The 26745-nt window shown below is 34.8% G+C and overlaps 1 protein-coding gene across 5 annotated transcripts in view; it reads right to left on the bottom strand.

Moving 5' to 3' along the window:
• Positions 1-26745, bottom strand: part of LOC101750640 (translation initiation factor IF-2-like) — a 255334-nt gene that overhangs the window by 73284 nt on the left and 155305 nt on the right. Inside the window, exon 1 of one of the 5 annotated variants that reach the window (XR_006939153.1) lies at positions 8423-8846. The exons of 2 other annotated variants lie outside the window; for them this stretch is intronic. The gene's annotated coding sequence lies outside the window, so the exon portion shown is untranslated. Of the gene's footprint in view, positions 1-8422; positions 8847-26745 lie in introns of those variants that run through there. 2 more of the 5 variants (XR_006939151.1, XR_006939152.1) reach the window with 2 other exon arrangements.

Raw genomic sequence — 26745 nt, 5'->3', positions numbered from 1 at the left:
TGGTGTGTGCGTGTGTTTGTTTTTTGTTGGTGGTGGTTTATTTTTATTATGTTCATAGAAGTGGCCCTCCCACTTCTTCCAACAGAAGAAAATAGACCAAGATTTCTAAAATACAGAAGGAAAATATTCCCAGAGTTATTCTTTCTTCAATCTTTCATCACTGATAGAACAATTACAGATACCAGAGGAAATAATGACCTATGTTCATACCTTAAAAAACTGCAGCAATACTAAGCCTGGCATTCCACAGTCCTCCCCAGAGAATTTTAGCGTATCTATGATGTCTTAATTACATGCATGTGCCTACAACATGAAGTCATCTGGGGACATTCGACACGTTACTTTTACTGAAGGTTTTAGAAAGATATGCAACTCATCCTTTGTCATTTGTCACTGTTGTCATCATTTTCATGGGACTACTCTCATGCAGAAATAACTGGTATAAATGGTCAGAAAAGTGGCAGTAACTCCCACTTCTCTCGTGGGAATAATCAGAAACAAGTAGCTATATCCTTTTGTCCACAAAACCTATTATCAACATATATCCCTTAAATAATGGCCTATCCACTGCTGCCAAGTCTATCAAGCCAGCTGCTTGCAGAAATGAGCAGGTGCTCAGAATCTTGACTGCTGCTAGTATGACTGAGCTTACAGCCACTTGTGGTTGCTAATATCAGCCTACATCATTTTTCTTAAATAAGTGATAATAGCAGGTGTGCTTAAAGTTCTTCAAATGTTTGATTTCAGGCTTTACCTAGGAGTGTACCTAGGCTTCATAATCCTCAGTTTTAAGGGAAATCAATCAATCAATCAGATCCTTTAGAGGACCCCATCCTCAAAGAAGAAAAATAAAAATCAATGAGGCTTCCATTTTGAAAACTTTCTGTAGGTGAGAAAGAATTCTTGACAACTTTATATGATACAACAAAATGGCCTCTGATTGGTGGATGTAGTGTTTGCCTGGAAGAGGAAGATTGCTTGTGGTAATCTGGTCTACATTAAACAGTTTAGAACTTGCACAACTTCTGTCATACTTTCTATGTTTCAGTCTTTCTATGTCATAGCCCATTTTTAAAATTAATGTTGTTATTTTTACATTTATTTTATTTTTTTAATAAATCAACATTGCATGTGTTTTGTAAAAAGCAACTTCAGATACACCTTCTTTTCATTTCTTTGCCAAATAACATAAATTCTGGGGTATCTTCCCCCCCCCCCCCCCCCCCCCCGGAAGAAAAATTATTCTAAGTTTAAAACTTCCTGGAAAGCTATTACCCTGATTTTATGAAAATTAAATTATATTGTAATTACAATCCCTTTTATGTAAATTTCTAAACAATTTACAGGTTACTGGCCTTACCCAAACTGCCAAATTTCAAAGCTAGGGAGTTATAATCCCATTTTAACTATGTTTAAGCTTTCCTTCTTTAGGTCTATGATGACAGCAATTGAAAATGGTAAGAATAACTCCGACTGTGTTCTCATCATGAGTCAACCTTAATAGAAGTATGAATATTCAACTGCTATTTAGTTGTCTAAACAAAATAGATTGCATACAACAGTACATTACATTCAACAGTAAAAGTCAATGGATTTAAGTCTGCTTGCAGGATGGTTACAAGTGGTATACCCCAGGGTTCTTTCTTGGGATCAGTGCTCTTCAACATTAATCCCTTGGTTTGTTCAGACTGGAGAAGAGGAAACCTCACCTATCCTGTCACTTTGCCTTCCTTCTCTATATTACATTTGGTCTAGTGCTTGTTTTTATTTCTCCAACTATGAAATTCTCCTCAATTATGGTAAAGAGGGAAAACTTGGTTACAGAGTAGTCCTGATGAATTGAGAAAGATCGTTTAAATCATTCAAGTTTGACCAGTAACCATGGCACCCCTGAAGTAGCTCAATTATCACTATCCACTGTGCATAGACAGTTATTATAAATTAATAAGGTCAAAGTCAGCTTTCATAAAAAAAAGCTGACTGCTGCTGAAATATGTAGGATGCATCACCGAAGTGATTAAAGCTACCTAAAAATGCAGGAACAGCAGGAACTCACATTTACTTTCCCTCACTCAGAAGCCAACCACATACACTTATATACACTTATGTCTGAATTCTATCTATAAAAACAGTTGTAGTAAGTTCAAGACAAAAAGTCATCTTCTACAGAAACAAACTTAACTTTTATTATAATTTTTAATAAAATGATTACTATTGCCAAATGCAACTGCAGAGTAGACATCTTAACAAAGTACAGATGGTGCGTATATAGACAGATTTTGTTTTCCTCTCCTTAATGCCAACATACGTAGTTCAGAATAGATGCATTTAAAGAAAGGTATCTTCCTAGATTCCAGACTGCCAAAATGGGTACATTTCAAATCTTATAAATAAATCAACATGCAAAGGCTTGCACTGACTTTCTTATCGCACATACAGCTGTTATACACACAAGTTGCTCCAAAAGTAATCCCTCCTATTTATTTCCATGGAAACTATAAGAGATAAAAGGTGACAATAATACTATTCGGTAAAGCAAATCCTCAGCTACAAAACACTGTTTTTTAATGTAGTCACCACTGTTAATAGATTCATGTGGATGAGCTGATCGAGATGTTCTTCATTTCATCGCATGAAAGCTGTGCATGGTCATCTGGAACATGGCTTGTCTTTCATACCATTGCTGCCCCATTGAAACGCATCACACACCCACCGCCTCACTGTGCTCACAACCACTGATTGTTCTCTGTAAATATTTAGCAAGTATGAATGGGTGTCACTGGGCGCAATTTTTTTCTGTTTTTTCCTGCATGGAGAATTCAATGACACCCCTTTGCTTTATACGCACTCCCATGTCAGACACGACTCGGTCAGACTGCCCCTCTGCTGGCATCTGTTACACAGCAACAAAATGTAAAGGAATATTGTTGGAAAGGTTCAATCTCTACTGCCATACCACCATCATCTGCCTCTACCATCATGGGCCATCATCATGAAATAGGAGGCATTGCTTTCAGAGCAGCCCTTATATATTATTTGCAAATATTTTTGACATTATATTTGGGGAAAAAAAAGAAAAGAAAATGTTGAATTTTACTTGATGACTTTTATTACTAGGTCCTTCTTTATATTAAATGGCTTGTAGTCACTATTCTGAAATGAAGCTTGAGGGAAAAACTGATAGAGGCACCTATGGGAAGTTAATATAACAAATAGAATTAATTCTAACATAAAGGCTGAGATATAAACCAATTTGCGCTTTCCTATAGAGATCTTCACCTTACTATTTTTGGCAGAAAATGAGGGTTCTGATGGTGAGTGGATGTACAGAAAAAAAATACACTAAGTATTTTCATGATGTTTTCACTCTTGTAAGATAGATCTTACTGATGAAGGGTCATTTATAGATATCATGCTGTTTTATGAAGAGGACATGCATTTTCTCAAACCAACTAGCTAGTCTACAGTGGCAAATACAGCAGGGGAATAAAATCAGCTGAAGAGGCAACTGTGGACATCACTGTAACTCACCCTGAGCCCAAACAGGGAAGTACAGCTAGAAACCAGCATCTACCAATGTTAACCTTGAAAATACTTATCCAGTGAAAACATTATTTCATAAAATACTCATTTTTAGCATTAGCCAGATGCCATGCTTTTAATAATATGCAATTCTGTTAAACCAACACAGTGATATTAGTGTAACTAGCAGCAATAGTAGTTACAGCTAGCAACAGATATCTCTTCCCCCTTCCTACAAATAGTTGCAGGTAAAAGCGCATTTAGGTACTCAGCTAACTCAAATTTAACTGGGTTAAATTATTCACACTGGTCAGTAACAGGAGAATAAAGATGAGTGTTTCTCCTATATTAATATTCCATGCAAAGAACACAAGGAATGCAGGTGTTGTATGATTGAAGTATAGCATAAAACATTCAGAATTTCCTAAAACCTCTAATTTTGCTATGATAGTAAAAAATAATTATTATTATTATTATTTTTATCCCAATAGCAAGAATTTAAATACTTGCATAAGTTTTTCTTATTACTTGATTGAAGTAATTTTCTAAAATGAAACATGTACATATTTATTCTATTTGTTTGAAACAAATATCTAAAGAAAAAAAAAAAACAAACAAGTGCTGTATCTGCTACTTAGCATTCCATGATACTCAAGCCCGTAATACATTAGCTGTTATTGTTCTGCTTGCGCTAACTGGCAAAAGTATATATGACTGTACAAGATCACAGAGTGCACAATCTGTCAATGCATTTGTTTCTCAAAAAAAGTTCATCCTCACACTTGAAAGGGAATTTGAACCAGAAAATGAAAAGTGAAAATATAAAGTTAAATGTCATTATTTCTACTTCATGATTTAACCACCTGTGAAATTCAACAGATTTTCCTCCTGAAATATCAGTCTCCTCACTCAAAGAAATGGACAAGCAGCATAAGTTTTGCTCACTACAGTTCTTGAGATCCACAGAAATCACCTAAAGTCTACTGAAGTCCTCAGAAAGCATAATGGCCATGATGCTAATTTGTTATCATCAGAGAGAAAGAGATGGTTGAAAGTATGCTATGAAGGATTACTCTGAACAGCTCATGACTTACTATATATCAGCACTTTTGTATTATAAATCCTCTTGCATAAATACCTTCTCCCTAAGAAAGGCAGTGTCATTTGGCCTTCTGACTCACCACAACCACTTGCAGCCTATTATCACGTTCAAAACAAATTAGAAAAGATAAGAACTGCTAAATAAACCCCAGAAAAGTTTTAAATCCATGAACCTAAAGGGAAATTCATTTATTGAAAGGGAAATTATTTTTCCATAGAACATAGCATTGGAATCAGAATGACTTATCTCAGGTGATAAAAGAAATAGAAGAAAAGCCTCTGATTGAAGAAATTTTTCTGATTACATTTCCATTCACCTATTCTTCGTTCTACTATTTATATTCTGAACACAGATTTTGTGTTAATTCCGAGAACAACAGCATTGATTTTTTTTTCTCCTTCAGATTCCCTTAGTATACTCAGCTCTGGATGATGATAGTTATGGATTGCTTTGTGGAAAGGTTATAGCTTTTTACAATCATTTGAAATGTTTTTTTCATTTTTTTCTATTGCTGCTAAAAATCATATGAATATCCATTTTACAGAGTGGTATAACTTCAACAGAAGGTTTTTTTGTTTTGTTTTAAAAGCATACATTTTACATTGAGTTTGTATTTATGACACACACTAGGTCATAATTCCACACAGATTTGAAGTGTCTTTGTTAAACTAATTCACAGTCCACAACAAATCCCGATGGAACATTTTCTAGATCACTGCAATTTGGAAATAAGTATATACAAATGCATATATACATGCAAACACTTAGGTGTATGAAAAAGAAGCACAAAATAACTAGTGTCTGATTTATCTGACAATGGCCGCAACCTCAACAACTAAAACAACCATTTATTAAACCAAAAGTTGTAAAGGCCTAACTAATCTATGGCGATGTAGCACAAGAAATCTTTCACATTTGACTTGAACATTAAAAAAAAAAAAATTATCAACTTAGAAAATTAATAGATATTTGTCTCTAGATAACTTGAAGTGCTAACTTAACTCTCAAATGAAGGAGTTTTATTTCTTTTTTCAGCAATATCAATGAACTATTATTAAAAATTCTCTTAAGACTTTAGGCAAATTCTCAATTACAGAGCAAAAGCAACACTGAAAACATTATTTCTCTAGTAGACATTCTTTCAAACTTCAGAAAGACTTGAGATAAGTAAGCACAATGAAAAGGAGAAAACTTATATTCCCCCCCATACTGGGCTTTGGAAGACAGAGCCTGACATTAGAAGAATGTTGCTGCACAACCTCCATTCCCACTTTCCAGTAATAGAAGGAGATAAGGAAAAAGTCTCATTTTCTTGCAAAGTACATCTTACAAACTGTAGCATTTTAAGTTTTCATGAGTTTAATTATAACATTTTCAATTTTTTGAAATGTCACTTTTATGTAATAGATAACAGTGTAGATTAACCTTCACTTGTCAGATAAGAAGCATAAGACATAAAGGGTTTACTTTAGAATCTGGACCTAAGAACATCTCTTTCCCTAAGAGACAGTCTGTACATAGTTTATGTGGCATACATAGATAAGAAATGACTTCTTTCCAGCAAGTGCTTTTGTACACATATGGTTCTAGTTCCTTATTACAACTCTTCTGTGATACCAGACAAGCAAAGTCAAATTCTCATTCCCCTTCCTGCTGCCCCAGGACATTTTATCTACAACTGAACTATAGGGGATTAACCAAATAGGTTCAGTTGTCATTGTTGACTGTCAAATAAGAGGAAGATGATTTAGTGAAGGAATCTGACTTTGCCAAAAGCAAGAGCAAAGAATGGACATCAGAAAGGAAATCATTGTTTATTAAAAAAAAAGTGAAAGAAAAAAACATAACATATTTCATTAAAAACAAAATATTACAGATTGTACTGAGTACAAGGATGAAGTACAGACATTTTGCTGCAGGTTTACAAGTGAGAAATAAGCAATCATAAGAAAGCTTCTAAAAGATTTCAAGATACTGAGTTTGTTTTTTTTTCCTCAGATAAAGGTAATTAGCATAAATCCAAAATTGAGTTATTCTACCACAAATGCATTTTCAAGAATCTGGAGGTAATGTTACTTTTATTTGTTTTTATTTACATTTACATCATTTTGTGTAAAAAAAAAAAAAGTGTGCTTTGAATAAGGAAGTTGAATTTCTTCCTCAAATGACATATCCAGAAGCTTTTTGAGATTCAGGTTGTTGTTTTTGTTTTTTTCTCCTCCTCCACGGCAGCAAGAATTTGAAACCCTAAGCACTGAAGTTGACACTTCGTTTTAAAGCCTGAAAAGAAAAGCCTCTACTAATAGCAATCCCTGGAGCCTTGTTTATAAGTGTTGGTGGCACTAGGTTTAGAAGGAACTATCAGGTTGCATTTCCCAAACAGGCTTTAATAGTTTTAGAGACTCCAGCATCAAGAGGAGTGATGAGATTGCAAAAAAATCAACTATCTTAATATGAGAAGAGGAGAGAGAGTTCTTGTGAACAGTCTTAAAACTAAAAACGCCTGAACTTTCAGAGGAACATTTGAAAAACAAAATGAAAAGCAAACTGTTAGTCATGTTAATGCTACACTTAAAGTTTGGTTAAAAGTAAAGGTAATCTTTGAAGTTACTCTTGCAGTCTCCTCCTCAGATGAGTACCATATACTCCAAAATTAATTGTTAATTATTAAGTACTGCAGATCAGATTTCTGAAGACTAATGGAGGGGTTTTTTGTTTGTTTGTTTGTTTTGTTTGTTTTTTATCTTACAGCTTTACAGAAAGCATGAAAATTTTGTCAAGTAGAGCTAAGCACCATTATGAGTATTATTGACCTGTAAAGCTATATTTTCACCCCTTAAATTCCTTTAATTGTTTGGGACTGTTGTAACTTCGAGCTATGATCTGCATAATTAGCTGGAAGTCATCATTTTCAGGGCTCAGACAACGATCTTTTATACTATGGTAAACATTAAATATTACATGACAAGGATCTCAAGTTATAGCTTTAAGATAAATTAAGAATTTTGTATTTGAAGTTTAAAAATGTTCAATAAATATTGCTTAATTACCAACACACAAATGCCCAAGTCAGCATGATATTCCCAGCAGTGAACCTTAAAAAATTATGGATTAAACAAGAAAAAAAGTGTACAAAAAAAACTTTCTTAAAGGAGTTTAGATTTTCTTTTAACTTTACTTTTACTTTAAACAACAGCAGAAAGCTTTTCCAATCATGAATAGCTAGGATACCCAAGATAATTTCTTAATTGTCATTAATGGCAAACTGAGGCTCAATTATTGGGTTCAATAAACAAAATACTTCAGATATGGGAAATATTCACATTTGTTCTTGTCTAGAGAGGACTGCTGCCGTTACAATTGAGTGTCTAGAGTCAGAAAGGCGAGCATTTTTATGGAATAAGATACAGTGTTAGTGTTTACAGCTCTTTCTAAATAAGGGTATTAATCTTTTCCATGCTTTGATCAGAATGTTTTGGTTTTTTTTCCTCCATACAATCTCATCATATCATAACAAGTCTGTAATAATATCAAATAAGCTAAAATGCAGGATCTCCTGTGTGAATGCAGTTACTGAAAAAAATACCAAAAAAAAAAAAAGCGCTAATACAGAGATATAGAAAAGTTACACCACAAAAAAAAAACCAAACTTCTAAAAGAAAGATGCAAAAAAACATTAAGGAAGTCTGCATGCGAAGAGGAAAGGGAAAGCAAAAGCTATCTCATCACTGAAGCAAAGAGACATTAGCCACTAATCTCAAAGCTATTTCACCATGTAGAAAGTAGGGAGCTGCTTACCGGTTTTGGTGAACAAAGATCTTGAAAGCTCAAAGTAGCAACAATGTGTTAGATGGCTAATATTAACGCCTTTTTAAACCTGGGAGAATCTCTACCGGTTTAAATGGAGAGATAGTTTCCTTTATTCTAGAAAGAAATTACTGCTGAAAATAAGGAGAACGTGTAAATGTTTTAAGGAGAGAGGAAAAAAAAAGCCACCTTAATTGCCTTTGTAGTAGAAACTAGAAATGCTTTAACTCAGGGTTTCATGTCACCCTCCTGACCAGCTGAGTAGAAATTGGTACTGTTTTACTAAAATAAGTGAAAAAATTCTTGGCATTTCAGAAAATAGGCAAATAACCAGCATGTACTTCTAAATAATCACTGAACTTTGAAATTCACAACTGATTCAATACATTGAAAATTTTATCATCTTTGTTTCAAGGATATTTTTCATGAAGCTTCATCAGTAGAACAACCCGAAGTAGCAGAGTAGTACATCATGTAGAAAGGAGACCAAAGTTGAATTTGACAACTATAAAAAGTAATGATTACCGGGGAAAAATAACATCATGTATCCTTTAACTGAGCAGCAATTGGTACCTTTGGAATTACCACAAGGAATTTTAAAAAAGAAAAGTCTCTAATGGCGACAGAGCTTTTGTTAACAACGCTCCACTGAGATCAGGAGCTCAGGTGGGTCTAGGGTTTGAACATATAAGGGTAAATAAGCTAGCTTTGAAAACTAGGGAAGGAGAACGACATCTCAACATTTCATGGTCAGCTGTGCAAACATAAAGAAAGGAATAATACAAAAAACATAGAGAAAGGAACAGTACAAAATAAATGACTGTGACCGGTTTCAAACACGGTAAAGAGGTCAGACCGAGGAAGACTTCTGACTTCATCCCCACGACCACCAGAGGGAGACCCCTACTACAGACAGTGCATGCGCTGTCTGGGGGAGGGGTAGTATGTAAATGAGATCCAAGAATTTTGCTGAATATGTAAGGCTTTGGCTTATAAATTGGTAGTGCTTTTTCTGGCTTGCGTGCAAGTTTGGTGGAGTGATCCCCCTTGCACCCGGCCGGCCAAATAAATATGCCTGCTTTATAACCTAACCGGCTTTTAGAGTTTGATTACGCACATCATCACAAACATAAAAACAAAGAAAAAAAAGTACAAAATAAATACAAAGTATTTATCTGGATATCTTCTCCTTGGAGTGGCAGAACTCATGTGAGACTGCTAGAGATAAATAGGAGAAAAAAATAGAAAACAAATCCTCAAAACAGTTCTTTTGCATAGTTTTAAGGAGGAATATTCTGATTACAGCAGTAAGCTACAGCCACGTAGCTATTTTTGTTTGGCAGTTGATCTTTTTAGTATGATGATGACTAAGTTCACAGTAAGCGTGCTAATAAATATTAAAAACAAAAAATGAAAAATCCATTGTGTATGTTCTCCTATCCAAATGGCACTACTCAAAAGATATAAATGTGAATTGCTATAACACTGCAACTCTGATTAACTACAGCCTCTAATGTAATTAAAGAAGTATGTCAGATACTATCTGAATATTGAAACTGTTTACAACTGGTTGGGAAAAGGTCAAAACCTAATCTATCCACATAGGAGTTGGCAATTAGTTGAAGCTGGTTGGTGTCCATTTAGGCACCAACAGATAAAACCTTACTTTCTATCTAAAACAATAGTTGTGCACTATGAAAAAGCATACTGCATAACTGCACTCATGTTTAAATCATTTAGCATCCTGGTAGTGGTGTCTCATGCATGAGAAGTGCAGGAAAACAAAAATCTCTTATCTCTCATGAAATGACTGGAATATTTATTCTGTAGTTGTCCCTGTAATGTGTAGTTGGATGAACGATACTAGAAACTACACGTATATCATTTGCAACACAACAGAGCTTTCTCTGACTGTTTGGTAGGCTGTCTGTCCCACTCATCTTGTTTATATCCGTAACTTGTCATTAGCACTGGGTGTGGGAGGGGAAGTAGGTGTGAATACAAAGATAATGTGCTTTAACTCCTTGTCAATGGTTCTAATCTTGATGTAAGAAAGCATTTAGATCGAGTTTTGAGATGAGAAAAACAGAAGCCAAATATATTTCCCTTTAAGTGTCATCATAAGAGACCTTCTAAACTTTTGTTAATTAATGTGTTTATTAATGACTTAAAGTCTCCAATTTTAAATAGGAGTAAAAAGTGTCATTTCTTACCTAGTAAAAGCTAATGTAGATGACAGAACTATTATAATCCGGCCTCTCCCAAGTGGAAGATTTTATCATCAGATATCAGATTAGGGCTATGCATCACCTGATCTTGACCAAGGTTTTATGGGGTTGTCAGAGCAATATCATGATGGTGCCCAGCTGATCTAAATCAAAAGGTGGTACATGTTATGTAACAGAATTTTCTTTAATAGCTGCTGTCACATGATAGGAAACTCTCTTTATCACATTTTAAGGAAATGTTTCTTCTTGAAATATTGGGAAAGACTGTACTTGCCTAAGGTAATATGAATATATTATCTCACAGTAGCATGAAGAGAAATATGACACCTTTGAGAGCAATATCGCTACACAACCTCATAGTATAAACGAAGGCTGCAAAACCAACAAGCTGCGGAAGTCTATGAGAAATCGCGTGTGGAAAGACAAAGTAAAGAGCTAAATAGGTTTAGTTACAAGAGCAGAAAGCCTGGGAGACTGATGGTGGACTGGTGTATTAGTAGTAAGGTCTTCAGAGGGAGTTTAAGCTCAGTCTCCAAGAACAGAAGGATATAGGGCATGCAAGATTACTACCAAGTCAGAGAACATACATAAGGATTATTTCTTGTCAGAATCTAACAAAGAATCTCCCTATTGCAGTGAGAAAAATGCTATGTGCTTTGAGAAAGGAAAAATTACAGTATACAATCAGGCCCTGAATACCATAAACACAGGAGGAGTGAGAGCATAAGAGGTGTTTGCTGCCAATGATTGTGAGTGAACTGAGCTATGACACAGCCCAAAGAGCAGAGATTTCTCCCTTTCAAGTATTTTCAATAGGTAAAATATTCCTAGTCAGAGAAGAATGTTTCCACTGCTGCAGCACAGATCTGAGAACTCATCCACTTCCTACAGGTGTTTGGTTTCTTCCCAGGTCCTATTAACACACCGTGTTTAGTATGACAGTAGCATTTCTAGCCTTTCTCCCCAAAAGCTTTTTATGATAATATTGTTTAGAAAGGTAAATCTGCAACTTTCTTTGTAGCAGTAGAATTCTTCCTGGATCACAGAACCCTTTCTACACAATTAGTACAACTGGAAAAAAAATATTTCATTGAAATTATTTCTCTTTCAAGAAACAAGTTTTTTTTTTTCTCTTTTTTTTTTTTTTTTGTCATTTGAGAGTACGTTTATACGTTTATCTTTCTCTTCAACAAATCTATTACTGGCTGAGGCACACAGGTCTCAAGTCAAAATTGGAAAGTTCTAGAGTCTACACTTCTGTGAGAAGCTCAACACACCAGCACAGAATATCTTCTTTCTTCACATCTCTCTGATTTTTAAGAAATTTAATGAAGGCTACAATAGGATTGAGGAGGAAAAAAAAAGACGGGATAGGTCATGTTCAGAGTACTTGACAGCTTAATAATTAGAACAATTCCTTGGGTAATCAGACAAAATAGGCTTATTTACTGCCATGATTTAAACCTCCAAGTCACATTAGCTTAAACCCAAGATACAAGAATTTCAAACACATCCTGAGTGTTTAACAACTACTAATACAATTAGTAAAGAAAATTGTTCAGCTATTGTACAACTTGTTTTTGATCTTAATCTTATAAATTTCTGGGAAAATTAAAAGTTAATTTAAGTTCTTCAAATCTATGCTAAAAAGCTTCTCCCAGATGGCTGTGATTTTTATTTCGGGTTCAACATCTAAGGAATTTAAGATTCCTGAATTAGTTGAGTTAATCATGACTCATGCCAAAAAACTACTGTGTTGAAAAGAAATACCTAGTCTCCAAATCTTATCACCCTCCAAAAGTTAAAACATTCAAGTGAAAGAAAAATAGCAGTTTTTCTAAAAGTTAACAATAAAAATCAAGACCTAGAAAACAAGCAAATATTTACGTAGAAACTCAGTGTAAATGAAAGAAGCTAATTATCTTGACGCACATCTGCACTGAGCTCTAACATATTTATGGGTAATTTTGTACTGCTTACATCACTCCAGCCCTACAGTCTTTAATTTGTGGTCATCTCCAAAATATGCCCTTTAAGACAGTCTAAAGAAATGCTCTAGGGAGGACTGAATGGTATAAAGCCTGATTTAAATAAAAACTGCTTTTACTGTAAAGGAACAATAGTAGTAATACATTCATATCATTGTCAGACTATAGAATAACACGACAGTATCTTTAGAAAACTTTCTTCTAACTTTTACCTTTTGCAACTTCATAGATTGTGCTCACAGATTGACATGGAAATGGTATTATCATTTGAATAATAATGGAAAAAAATTGTTAGCTTCCTCTTAAATGTCACAAAGAAGCTACAAGTACAAAAGAACATTTCTACACTCAATCAATAAAATCTTCCAAGAAAATAATAGTAGTGGTTTTGACATTTCATAGACCTTCCAACCACCGTCTTTATGATATCTTAAAAAGGAATAATTTTGTACAAAGCTGTGAGGCTACTTTCTGTCTGAATGTTATTAAATGACTATGAATAAAGTGTTGTATATTAAGAAAACTTTTGGTTTTTTTTTTTCATTTTTTCTTCTCTAAGTACTCTTTGTAATTAAAAATGGTTTTAAGAACTAGCCCTCCATATTTTTAATGATTTATATATTCACTTTGACCTGTTCAATACATTGATTTGATTCAAGACGACGCATTTCCCAAATTTAAGAACATTACCATTGTGTCTTTTTTTATTATTTACTAGTCCCCCGTAATAAGTTTTTTAGTTTGTTTTTAAATAATGGTTTGATAAAACTTCTATGCTTCTTCTGCTTTGGGAAATAGCATAAACCAGACACATACTGGTTTCTGTTCTTGTAGATGCAGCACACAGAAAATGATATCTTAATCCAAAAGGCAAGCTATCTAGCAGTATATCTTATTATTCTGCCACTGTATTATTCCAGATTTAATAATTTACTGCCTATAAGTTACGTCTAAAGACACTAATGAAAATATCAAATATATTGAATTAATCTATGAAGCATTATAAATAAGTTCTCTTGTCACAAAAGTATCTGTATTAACTCTGGAAACACAATTATTGCATATTAATATTCACAAATAGCTAAAAATACTAAAAGTGCCAACTAAAGCAATGTAGAGGTTCAGGCCATTTCTCTCTGATCACTGACACTGTATTCAGTGATGCAAATCATTCGCAAAGACTTGCATAACAGCTGTTTACCTTAAAAAAAATATAGTCATTTATCTGTAAACAAAAGGGTAAGCAAAATTTTAATGGCTGTGTGACAGGACAAAGAGCACAAAACAAATGTCTGCAAGCAAGTGGAAGAATGGGAAATAGTTTATTCTGCAAATAGACATGTCCCAGACTGGTCACAGATTGGCTCCTTGTGTTTTCAGTACACTTGGGCTTCCCCTGCTGCTAGCCCTGCAGCATCCTCTGGCTACATCCTTTGGGTGCTCCAGCTGCTCTCCAGTGCCAGTATCCACATCCCTTTGTAATCATTTATTTCCCTTCCCACTCAAGTTCTTTATAGCTTGCTCTCCCTCTCATAGCCTCAGCCTTTCAGCTGCTTTTTGCTTATATTTTCTATATTTGTTAACTTCACAACAACCTGAGGCCCACAGCTGCTCCTTATTAATATTCTCATAATCCTTTCTTTTCCATTTCAGGTCATCATTCCTATTTATTTTTAGATAGTGGGGGGGGAGGGGGGGGGAGGAACCATTGTCATTCATTGTTCCAGCAGTTCCTTTGAGAGAACCATATAATTTTTACCTCAAAATCCCTGAATCCATCTTTGAGTTCTTCAGAGAGGCACTGAAAATGCATTTGTTAGGAACTTTCAGACTCAACTTACCCATGCAGAAACTTTTCCTCAATATTACACTCCTCATAGCGTTCATTCCACCATATACTACCTCTTGCATGTAGGATAAAAGGATACCACCACAACTAATTACTCACCAATTTCACTGGTGCTTTCCAAAATTCTTTGTATTTCCAGACTAATAATTTACTATTTAGATTCAATAAGTTCAATGAATAGAAACTATGCAAAAAAAAAAAAAAAAGCAGCATTTTATCATGTTGCAAACTTGTATGTTGATATGAAATCTGCTAATTTCTTTACCAGTTTTCAACACTATGTAGAACCCAGAAGTGAATATGAAAAGGAATTTTCTTGGAAACTATAGAAAACTAACTAATGAAATACTTTTATTACTACTAACTCCAGTACTCATCATATTCTTCCTTGTTAACTACCAAACTATGAGTCAACTAAAATCTGAACACTTAGCTATGTGCATAGCAAATGTCAGAGCAGAGTCTTATTAGCATTACAGAAAGACTTGCAGCTGACTAACAGATGAGCATATACAGCATTTTCCCCTAAGATTTGCAAGACAGAACTTGTTTCAGAGAAGAACAGTGTTATTTAAGAGCAAATTTTCAGTTACACTCTTGAGGCAATTACTCCAGATGACTTCTAATTTTCCAGGGGAGAAGGGGATTGTGGAAGTAAGATTAAGTTGTACATAAATACTAGCTACAATTAAAATTCATTACTCCTGAAATATTAATTATAGCAATTTCATTGAATAAACAGAAATTCTTCTCCTGAGTACGCAAATCTACATTTCTATAAGCTGTTTTCAAAATTAAGCAACACCAGCACTTACACAAACATTTTTTAATGAATTACATGGGGCATAACTGACTCAGGAATAGAAGTGGATTAGACTTGACAGTAGGGAATAAAATGAGAGGGTTTTTTTCTTTTGAATGTGAAGGAGAAACATCTAGAACAAGCTGTTATGTCTGGCAAGATTTTCCTATTTTCCTCTGTATTTTCAGTTCTAACTTCCAAAATATATCTTCATATCTTATATAACATAGGTAACTACTGTCTGGTTAAATTACGTCTTCGACTACTTTCTTATTTACAGTCTAAATTTTATGCCTGCATATTACTTAGGGCTTTTGCTAAGTTAATGCAGCATGTCTGATACAGACCCCAAAAAAAAAAAAATCTGAAGACTCTGCTAGTAGATCTTGTTGGGTGTCATGAAACAAGCTGAACAATATTCTACCACTTACTTTTGTTGTCACATGGAATTATCCTAAGGCACTGAGAAGGATAGTAGCACTTAAATACTCTTGGCTGTTTTAAAAGAGTCACTTTAAGTTATACACTTCTTAATTATTATTTAGATAAACCACACTGATTTCTTGTCTATTTCTCCTGACCTACCTTCCTGAGGTCATATTTGCCATCATATAGCAGACTTGATCACAAGGTGGACTTTCTACTTTAGTAACGCCTTACTTCTCAGGCAATTAACTCAAAGTGATCAATTACATAAGCTCCATGCAATTCCATGCAATTTCTTAAGATCTGTTGTCCAGACTAACACAATAGTCTATCAGTAAACGTGTATCAACTATTCCCTCGTGATACTGCAGACGTTAACTATATGTTTTAGAATTTTTAGCTACTAAATAATTGTTCAGTTAGAACAATATAATAGACTTAATGATTTTAGTAGAGTTTAGGTTGTCTTGTTTTACCAGTAAGAAATGTTCAAGATAATTGATTTTCATTGAACTTTTATGTGTATTACATCAATAAAATTGATGTTTCAGCTCCTAAGAAATGCTCACCATGCCTTGATTTCTTCTTTTGCAAAAATTATACACACACAAGACTGGTTTGACTTTGAGATCTAGCTCACAGGGGTCAGACCATAGATGTAAAGTGGTTCTCTTTCTCTTGAGAACAATTTTTCTGTGCTAGATGTGGTTCTTCTGACAATGGGCATAATTTGCAAATAGGACAAGACAAGTCTCACATTTTGCATTTGCAAATATTGCAAAAGGAGTTCAGTTAAACTGGACACATGCTTTTGTTCTTAGTATTCACTGTAAACGAAGGATAAACTTTTAACTTTGTAGAACTATGTGCAATCACTGGAGCATCCACTCATTAATGCTGCTTCACCCCATACATGCTGCCAGGGTACAGAGCCTTTGATATGCATTGTTTCAGGTTATTATTACTACTGCCAAATGTGGTCATTTCATTCCTGAGACATTCCCTCAGGTGGTGATTCTATATAAGCAAAAAAAGAGGATACTCTGCAGTAAAAACAGAGCAGATGAATTGAGCAATGACATGGCAAAAGGAAACAAACAATATAGACCCAAGGAAACATTCAGTCTGCCTCAAGTCCTACTTTCAATAGCATCATAAGTAAGGTGCCAAATTTTGGCACTATTCTATAGCAATTAACATATTATATTTTCTGAAATTCTAGCTTTTCTTGGAACGCTCTGATAACTAATACAATTGTTCATAATATTAAGTCCCTACTGAAGGAGAAAATGCTTTAATTAAACTGAAGCTGGATATACGATCCATACTTAATCCCTCGTATCCTTATTTTTAAAATACATTTTCCAAAACACTACTAGCAGTTTTGTAGTCTTATGTATTTTTTCTAGATTGTAACACAGGCAAATGACATAGCTCTGCAATCAAGCTGCATCAATATTTTGCAGCAGAACAGTAGAATACCTACTGCCAGCTGAAAATATTTTTCATTAGAATGATATATGCGTTGCATTGCTATAAAATGCCAAAACCTGTTTTACTTGAGGAAGTTTAATTAAAAACAAAGCGACAAAAAACACAAATACACTCATACTGGAATAGCTATTACATCTCCAGTATACCAAACAGCAGATGCTCTGCTTTCCCTTAAGTAACACACACTTTCAGATTTTTAAATGCAACTAAACCCATGAGCCTTTTTCAATTAATGGAATACAGTCATTCTTTAAGTTGCATATAAAGTCAATGACTTGTTCCAAATCAAATCCAACTCTGAATTACATTGGGTCTAATTCAAAGCCAGTAGTGTGCTACAAGTGCCTGTCCACAGGTGCTTTGGCTTCCTGCCTCCTGAATGTTTTACTTTGTTGAAGAGGGAGTAAGTTATCCATTGAAAATACGAGATCATCATAAGTTTTCACTCATATTTTTCCTTTATCACCCAAAATCAGGGCTGCCCTCACAAATTTATATGGTTGCAGTCAGTACTAAGCATCAGTTTAAGTTATTTTTCTTGTTTGTTTCTATAATAAAATTTGAGGTGTTTTAAGGAGACAAAATTGCCTGGTAATTCTATTTTTAGCTTGGAGACTTCTTCTTCCCTAATACTAATGGCTGTATACAGAAATTGTTTTTCCTGCTTAATATTAAGACCACTTGTGTGATCTGCTTTAAAAAGCAGAACCTTTCAAATGATTGTCTAATTACTGGGCACTCAGAAGACTCAAACAGGATGGTAACTGTGTGAACGTAAATGTACCTGAAGTTCAATTTACTAGAGATTTTCAATTATTAATCAGGAAGTTTTAAAATTTTGAAGAACTAATAAAACCAACTGATTAATCAGCTATTAAGATATGATTAAGCCATGACTCACCACAATACATGTCTGATCTACACAAAACATTTCTTGCTGAGCTTTCATTTTGGCTAGTGGCTAAAACTGAAAGGAATCGTTTCCTCCACCTCGTGCATTTGCACACTCCACTGTAACTTTTAGGACAGAAAGAAAAATCTGACCAAGTAAAATTGCACCTACACCAACATTTACATAAAAATATATTACAAAGCACTTGATGTGCAATAAAAGCCCAAATATCAGCTACAAGTTTTAATTTTTCCTCACATATACAACACCCCCCAAATTCTACAAGCTTATTTTCCTGGAAGACGCTCTTATCCTTAAAAAGTAAAGTACTGGCAGAATTCTGCTGCTCAGTACAGAATTTTGCAGTGATTTAGTAGACGATGCATGTGGCTAGGAGTCAGCTGTGTATCATTTTATGAAAATGCACAGTCTCCATTTATTATATTGGACTATATACCAAAGTAGAATTGCAACAGATTCTACTGATGAAGTTTGTAGCAGCTCTGAGAAACCATTTTGATAGTTTGTGAGGAATATCTTTCAGAACTTAGCTAGAGATCACTTAAAATGGAATTTGCTTCTCTTTTTGTGTATCCACAGCATCCAGCTGGAAACAGACCTGGTGGCAAACATTTCCATTTTTTGTCTGCCTTGGAGCAAGCAATAAAACTGCTTATTTCTCCTCCAGTAAGAGCTTTGACCTAGCCTTGTTGCAAATCAGGTCAAAGGCAATGCAGAGAGAATATGACATTGTCAGACTGACATACAAGCTACATTTAATAACCCATATTACAATGAAGTTCACTGTGCTGCTGCTAGTCACTTCCGATTATTTTGACGAATCTGGATAAAAGCAAATACAAACACATTTATGTCTTTCTGCTTTACTACGATGCATAACTTAATGATTCCATAAATAGTTCCAGAGCCAGTTTTCAAGAGAAGAAATATATTTATCTAACCAGAAAGGTCAGGTCAGTAGTTGGTAAGAAACCATTTCTCTCATCATCACTCCTCTTTGTTGAGTATGGTAGGCACATGAGCACTGCTACAAGCAATGAAAGCACGAAGGGCTTCAGCATGGACAAAGTTGCTTGTACAAATCCCATTCCAAATTCAACTTTACCTTCAGGACTAAGCATCCCCACACTTGCTTATTAGCTTGTTTATAAATATGTTCTATTTAATTCTAATAGTTCTAAGAACCAGATACAAAATAAGTACGAGTCATTTTTTGACTCCTCACCATTCCCTTCTGCGCTACATGAAAGCAACATTAAAAAAAATAATAAAAAAAATTTCCACCAACTTCTCTACCTGAAAAACACTTATGCTTTTCTCTTTGCTTCCACATGTCTTTGCACTTAGGTTATTCTTTGAACATCTCACCAATACTGCCATGATTTCATATATATCCTATATATAATCTTCACACTCTGCTGAGAACAAAAAGCATCCTCCACCCCTTTGGAGCCAGAAGAAGAAAAAAAAAAAAAATCAGCATCTTACAAAGCTCATCAGTCATGAACAAAACTTATATTTAAGATGAATATGCTTAAGAAACAACAATCAAAATGACTTGATTGTTTTGTGTTTTATTTAAAGAAAAAAATAATGTTTTTTTGGGCTGGAAGATAATTACTGGTATCTTAGCAACAATCAATGGTAGGGGTAAATTTCATATTAACTTAGTGGTATAAACAAACACCTCATTTTCCTGTTATTCAAAGTACTTGCTCCCAAACAAAATACAACCACCAAGATTAGAGAGCTGAGAATTCATTCCTCGTCTCACAGCAGGAACAGAATGGTGCCATTGTTTCAGCCTGCAGCTTTTTGATATTTACTTCCTCTTCTAGATACAATATCAAGAGAACTAACCACAGGGCAATAGTGCAGACACTTCTAACTCTGCACATTACTCTTTTTCCTCTTCCTTTAAGAGTTAGGGCTGTTGGTTTTAATTAGTAGGCCAATAGTCAAGAAAGATCTGGGAAGACAGCTCCATAAAGGGAAATTTCCCCAACCACCCACCCCTACATAATTCTGATACAATGCAGCTAGCACATACATAGTTCTCAGTTCTCTCCTGTCACTCTTCCCAAGCAGAAGGGAAACTTGAATGGGAAAATCATTTATTAAATTATTGTTCATACCTGTTTAAATAAAGATAAAAATCACTGTTTTCCTGTGCTGTCCACACATGGAACTGTGTGAACAACAGTTCTAGTCACTACAGCTCACGTCCAAACAAGCCATGAACTGCATACAAGTTGGCAATACAATCTGTAAAGCAGCCTGTGGCTAACTTAACTACTGTGAATGAATAGCTTCACTTCAGAAAAGGGCAAATTTAGGTAAAGATCATTTGCAAAGCCTTGTAAAGAGTTTCACATGCAAATAATGTCCATAGGCTTAGAAACAAGTCAAAAACCACCATACCAGCAAACATGTATAATGACAAATTCTGTTTATCATGACAAATACTACTCAAAAAGTATTTTTTCTATTCACCATCCCACAGGCTAAAGCCTGATTGATGATTTGCCCTGGTTGCAATTATTACTTCCAGGAATGAAAGTTATTTAAATGTTAGGCTTTTTCTTTAATTAAACCAGCTTCCTAGTCACCAAGTAGCAGTTCAAGCTTCTACAAAGAAGAAAAAAAAAAAATTGCTACAAAACCTTCCAGCCATACTAGAAACAAAGAAAATCACACACAAGTAAAATATTCATGTATCGTTCAGTACAACATTCTTACATTAATCTCATTACTATCCTTTTGATTAAAACACTGTTCATTTGTTAGAATGTCATCTCCTGGGGAAAAAAAAAATACAACATAAAAGCTTTAAGGAAACATAAAAACAAAAAGATGACAAAAGTGTGATCACAGGAAGCATTTCCACTGGCTGTAAAAGAAGCTCCAAAATGATCTGTCTGGTCATGAAATGAATTGTCTTTGAAATTCATTAAGTTGGACACTATCAGCCCAATCCTGCAATTCTGACTCAGGCAAAACTGTCATTGACGTCAGTGAAAGCTTTGCTTTCATGAAAAAGCGAGAAGAGAATTCAGGACTGGAACCTAGTTGTGTTTCATTTCATTACCATCTTATTTCACAAGCAGAAAAACAAACAAACAAAAAATAAACATTAAAATCAGAATGATATTCTGTTCTTGAAGAAAAAGTGCATATCCACAGAGTGAACAGGATATGAACTGCAGCAGAATTTCATTGTGGTTTTTATTTTGACTTTCCATTAGATGTCAGAATGGTGCAGAAATCAACATATATTTACTTTATGAGTGTTGGCTTCTCTCAAGCTGATTTACAAAAACAGATCTGCTACTAGAAGTGCTGTAGGGTAGACAGAAGGTTTTAAGGAAAATACCGACACACTAAAGCAGCTAAGAAAAATAGGCAAGAACAATAAAGTAAAACAGTGCAGGAGTAATCAAGTGTTCAAGAATTTCTTAATATTCTTACTAACATAGAAGACGACAACCCATTCACACTTGAAAGGAGAGGGAGAATTCAACCTGTTGGAATTTGAAGTGCCAATACTTTCTTCCAAAATGACATTTCTAAACTTAGACTTCATTTACTGTCCTTATTTTGAGTATCATAATGCTATCAGTATTCTGGACAGCTTCTGTAAGACACTGAAACTTGAATATTTATTTCTCTTTGGCCTCTCTTATAAATTCACTATCCACTAAAACTGCATTCAAGCAAACAAACCTTGTATGAGCTGGAAAGCATTCACAAGGATGCCCTAAAATGTGCATCAATTTTATTAACATTCGTAGTGGAAAAGCAGGGAAAATAACAATGACTGTCTGAAAGAGAAAAACCACTGCTGAACATTCCAACGCACAGCCAATATTTTTAAACTGTTAAAATTGGAGGTGGTGCACACCTTAGGCATGCATGTCATTATGATGAATACATGCTCTTAGAAAACCTGTTAGATTTGACATAAATTTAGGACTGATTCCTAGGTGAGCAGTCAAGTCCTTGGTGTCTTGCACAGCAACATAGCTCAGCCAGAAAAGCATCCATCACACAGAGAAACATATGTGCTGTCCCAGGTCTTATTTTATTATGTGCTCCCTTACAACAGTTCTACCTTTCCAAATACCAACTGCCTGTGGAGAAAATGAAGGGATACTTAAGAACTGAACTCTACAGTATTACTATTAAACCTAGCTATCATTCTACTCAACTCCGTAGGATGTCAGTCAAACACAGGTGAGGATTTTAGCTGTGGCAATCAACTCAATATTTCTACTCTAAATTAGAGTTACTATATTTTCTTTAAAGTTTGGCCAAGTATTGCAGAAATACTGATGTAGAATTTGACACCTCGGAAGGCTCTTTTCACTCTGTAAAGAAACAGGTAACAAGAGAGCACTAAGCAAAAGTTGCCTGCAACTACAATAGCCAATACAGCTAACAAACAAATACTACCTCACTATTACCAGTCAATAAAAGCCATGTTTCCTGATTTGAAGAGGAAAATAAATTAAAATTTTGAATTGTAACTTTTCTTTAGATCTATAAGGAAACATTTTTGTGCACATCTTAGATAAAGGCTTATATGAAATCAAGGCAATTTTCCAGTGGGAATACCCAGAAGAAATATATAAAATAAAGAAAGAATGTAATATGAATAATTAAGCACTTGGAATCAAGCTCATGGGTTACTAAGCAGCATTTCTGCTGTAAAAAATATTTTGAAAGTTGCCATTGCAACAGAAATACATTATTTAAATTCATCAAGATTTATTTGTTAACTTTAACAACAACAACAAAAAAAGAATATCTCTCCTGGAGGCTGTTCTGTTCTTTGGACAGCCTTCTAAAGAACTATTTCAGTCCCTGATACTGCCTGGTGTTCAGTTTTTTGTTTCATTGTTCACTTTCTTTTTTATTTTCTCATGTTTAATCTTGTGGTTGCTTTTTAATATTATGCATTCATTTATTTGTTTTTAAACCATCTTTTTTTTTTTTCCTGTAACTGTTGTAGAAAGGAAAGGAGCAAGGCTTAAGAAGAACTTGATATTTTCAGCAGTCAGATGATCATATCATAGGTGGATTACAGTAAGATTTACTACAAGATGACATCAAATAGTGATTTAAATTTATTTTTTCTTTTAATGAAGATCTTAGAAGTTGAACTCAGTCTTTTGTTTATTAGAAGGCTAGTTAAAATTGATTTACATGTCAAAAGACAGTTTCCCTTCTTTTATTTCATTGCTAAGATATCCTATAAAGGTAAAGGTACATATTATAGGTACCTATAAGGGCAAACCTCCAATCCCCACATCTCAGGACTGTCTAACTTTGATATCATAGTAAGTTGCTCCTTAATGCAACCTTCAACCATCTAGTCCAACTGCTTCAGAGCTAGAAAAGGGCTTGCTAAAAGTTAAAGCATGCTATTGAGGACATTATCCAAATGCATTTTGAACAATGACAGGCACAGGGCATCAACCACCTCTCTAGAAAACCAATTTCAGTGTTTGAGCATCCTCATGATACAGAAGTGTTTCCTAATACCCAGTCTGATCGTCCCATGGAACAGTTTAGTGCCATTCCCATCCTGCCACCAGTTCCCAAGGAGCAGAGCCTGGCACCCCCCTCTGCTTCCTCACCTCAGGGAGCTGCAGGAAGCAACAACGTCACATCTTGACCTCCTGTTCTCCAGACTGCACTGGATATGCCTCCAACCCCATTACCAGTTTTGTTTTCTTTTTCTGGATGCTTTTAAGGACCTTAACATTAGTTTTGTGTTACAGAGCCCAGAAAAGCAAGCAATACATATATACATAAAAGTATACATCTGTGTGTGCATGTGCAGTTACATTTCCATTCTTTTCCTCTGTCACTTCTCACCATAACTAGATAGACGTTTTTATTCATCCCAAATTCATTTATTCAGGGGTTGCCAGGTAGAAAATTCACTCAAGTGATCTTAAGCTGTAATGTCATACAAATGTATTCATATCTGTATGACCAACATGTGATCACTAATTCTTCAAGCAGCAGTCTGCCAGATATTGTTATAAAACAGTTCAGTACTTCACTGCAGTCAATAAAAAAAAAATTACAAGCAGATCCTCTTCCAATAATCTTTGACCCAATTAAATGAGTTTCATTATGTTCCACAGTCCTGGGAATTATTTGGTTCCTGATAAAGACTGTAGTTCAGCTCTCCCATTGAGCTCAACAAAGCAAAAAATTTCAGATGTCCAGCTGAGAATTTGGTTTATTTCTCTAACAACTTTACATCTAGAAACTGTTGTAACACCTGCAATACGTAATCTGCTAGTTTTGTTTATTTAACATGTCTGAACCCACTTCTTGTGGGAAGCAGTGGCTTCACCACCGCATATTGTTAGAAAGGTTCTTTTTTTACTTAGTGTAGATGTTGTTCAGCCACCATCCTTGAGCAGGCATCATGCTGAAGAAATCACATCAGATAACAACCCATCCATTTAAAGCAATTTTATATTTCTTTAACACTAGCACATTAGCAGTTTTCCTTGTACCACTACAAAATTGGCAGTTAGGCAACATGGTGTCAGTAATCTCAAGTGCAACACCATATGTCAGGACTTTTTAGAATTAGCAATAACAACAGATAAACGCTTGCAATCTCTAACATGCACAAGTTCCTGAGTGCACAGAGAGCCAGTACACATAAATTTTTATACACTCTGAAGAAGTCTCTCTAAGACTTGGGTGAAAGTTTGTACTAAATAAATAAATAAATAAATAAAGAATTACACCATCCTGAAAAACAAACAAACGGAAAGATGAGGCTAAGGCATTTGACTTCTTGCTTGTGTTTCCCCTCAGGTGAGAAGCTAACGCAATTGTACTGAGAATTATCCCTAAAGATACCAGAATTGTATGACAAAAGAAGGCAATGACAACACCTTCAAATGGGATACAGGCAGCATGAAGCAGACAACAAAGAGGAAAAATTGGCTCACCCCTTCCAACAAGTGACAGCTTAAGAAGAGAAATGGGATCTCTATTCAGGGAGATGGTGTTCCCTCAGCTGCTAACCCTTAAACAAGGGTAAGGAGGGGTAGATCCAGGCTCCAGGATCAGGCACTAGATGTTTTCCTTTGTTTTTAACCCTCCTAGGTACCATTGCCAATTTATGCAGAGGTAAAACTCAGCCCCTTTGGTTTATATACTTCACCACCATTTTCAACCGTGAAAATACACAAAATGAATTAAAAACAGAACACACATATATGGCAAAATAAGGTGATGGCAGTGCCTTTAAATAGAATACAAATCATATGGAACAATAGCAGGTTTAAAAAAAAAATTAGCTCACCCAATAACCAGTGATAACTTGAGAAGGAGTGTAATCTCAATCCAAAGAAGGGCTGCTCTCTCAGCTGCTAAACCTTAAATGAGGGTGAGGAGGGGTGGATCCTGGATCCAGCCCTTCTGGTCACTCAGGTATGCTGCTTGCACCTGAGCTCCCCGGGTTAGCCATGCCTTCTCATCTGGTGCTCACCCTTTGGTTCAGGATGTGACCTGGCAATTGCACTGCAAGAAGCCATTAAAAACTACAGCACTGTTTTGTCTTTGTGAGAGATATTTTGTGAAGACAGTAGAATTTTTGGTAATTGTGTCTTATCTGATTAAAGATAATATTAAAAAGGAGCCCATTAGAAAGATCAGTTTTCTGGGCATAAATAAATTGCTATCACTGCTTAATTTTTCCATTAGATTTCTTGTACATAGCATCCAGTAGACAACAGAGCTAAGAAGAAAATTAGCCTGTAATTATTTGATTCAAGTTTCTTTCTTCTAATTTTTAATTAGAATATGTACATATACCTATAAATTTTATCAATAGGCTGTCTTTATTTTTATCAGAAATAAAAGGTATACTCATCAATACAAAACCTGAAAAGCATAGTCAGTATTCGGTTTCCTTTTCTCACTGGAGGAACACTTCCAGGGAAAAAAAAATAGAAAAAAAGTTATTTTCCTGGTCTTTTCACTTTTTCAAAAGAAGGGACACATTTCATGTTAACTTGGTGCCCTAGGTAGTTTCTTGCAAGAACAGTTAAAGTTTAAATAAATTTCCATAAACAGTTTCAAAAATATCTGGAAAACCATCTGGCACTATTTGTAAACTAGAGAAGACAAATGTAGCTTTAAGCTTTTTGTTAAATATCAGCATTTAATATATATTTTTATATCAAGTCCTTTATAGTCTTATACTTGTAAAATAAGATGATTTTAGAGATCTTGCTGACATCTTCTATAGTATATTCTGCTTTTAAGTAGAATTCAAGACAGCTGAGAGACCAAACAGTTTGGCAGGATGATGAGGCTAGAGCTACCATTATCTGTTTTAAAAAAATATTCTTACCCCCCAAACTAAAGAAATTTTGGCACTTCAAAGAAAAAAATCCATCATGTTAAATTGAAAACTTCCACTACTAGCTAAAAAAAATAATATCGTTACAAAAATATTTTTTAATATTGTATTTATTATACAAATGAAAGAAAATGCAGAAGCTTGTCAGAAGAGAATGAATTCAGTATTCTCTTCATATATGTTTGCACAACAAATGAATAGTGCTTCAGTATT

The sequence above is a fragment of the Gallus gallus genome, chromosome 4, assembly GCF_016699485.2.
Source record: "Gallus gallus isolate bGalGal1 chromosome 4, bGalGal1.mat.broiler.GRCg7b, whole genome shotgun sequence".
NCBI lineage: Eukaryota > Metazoa > Chordata > Aves > Galliformes > Phasianidae > Gallus > Gallus gallus.
Note: the sequence above shows the minus strand (reverse complement) of the source record. Positions and strands in the feature narration are given on the sequence as shown.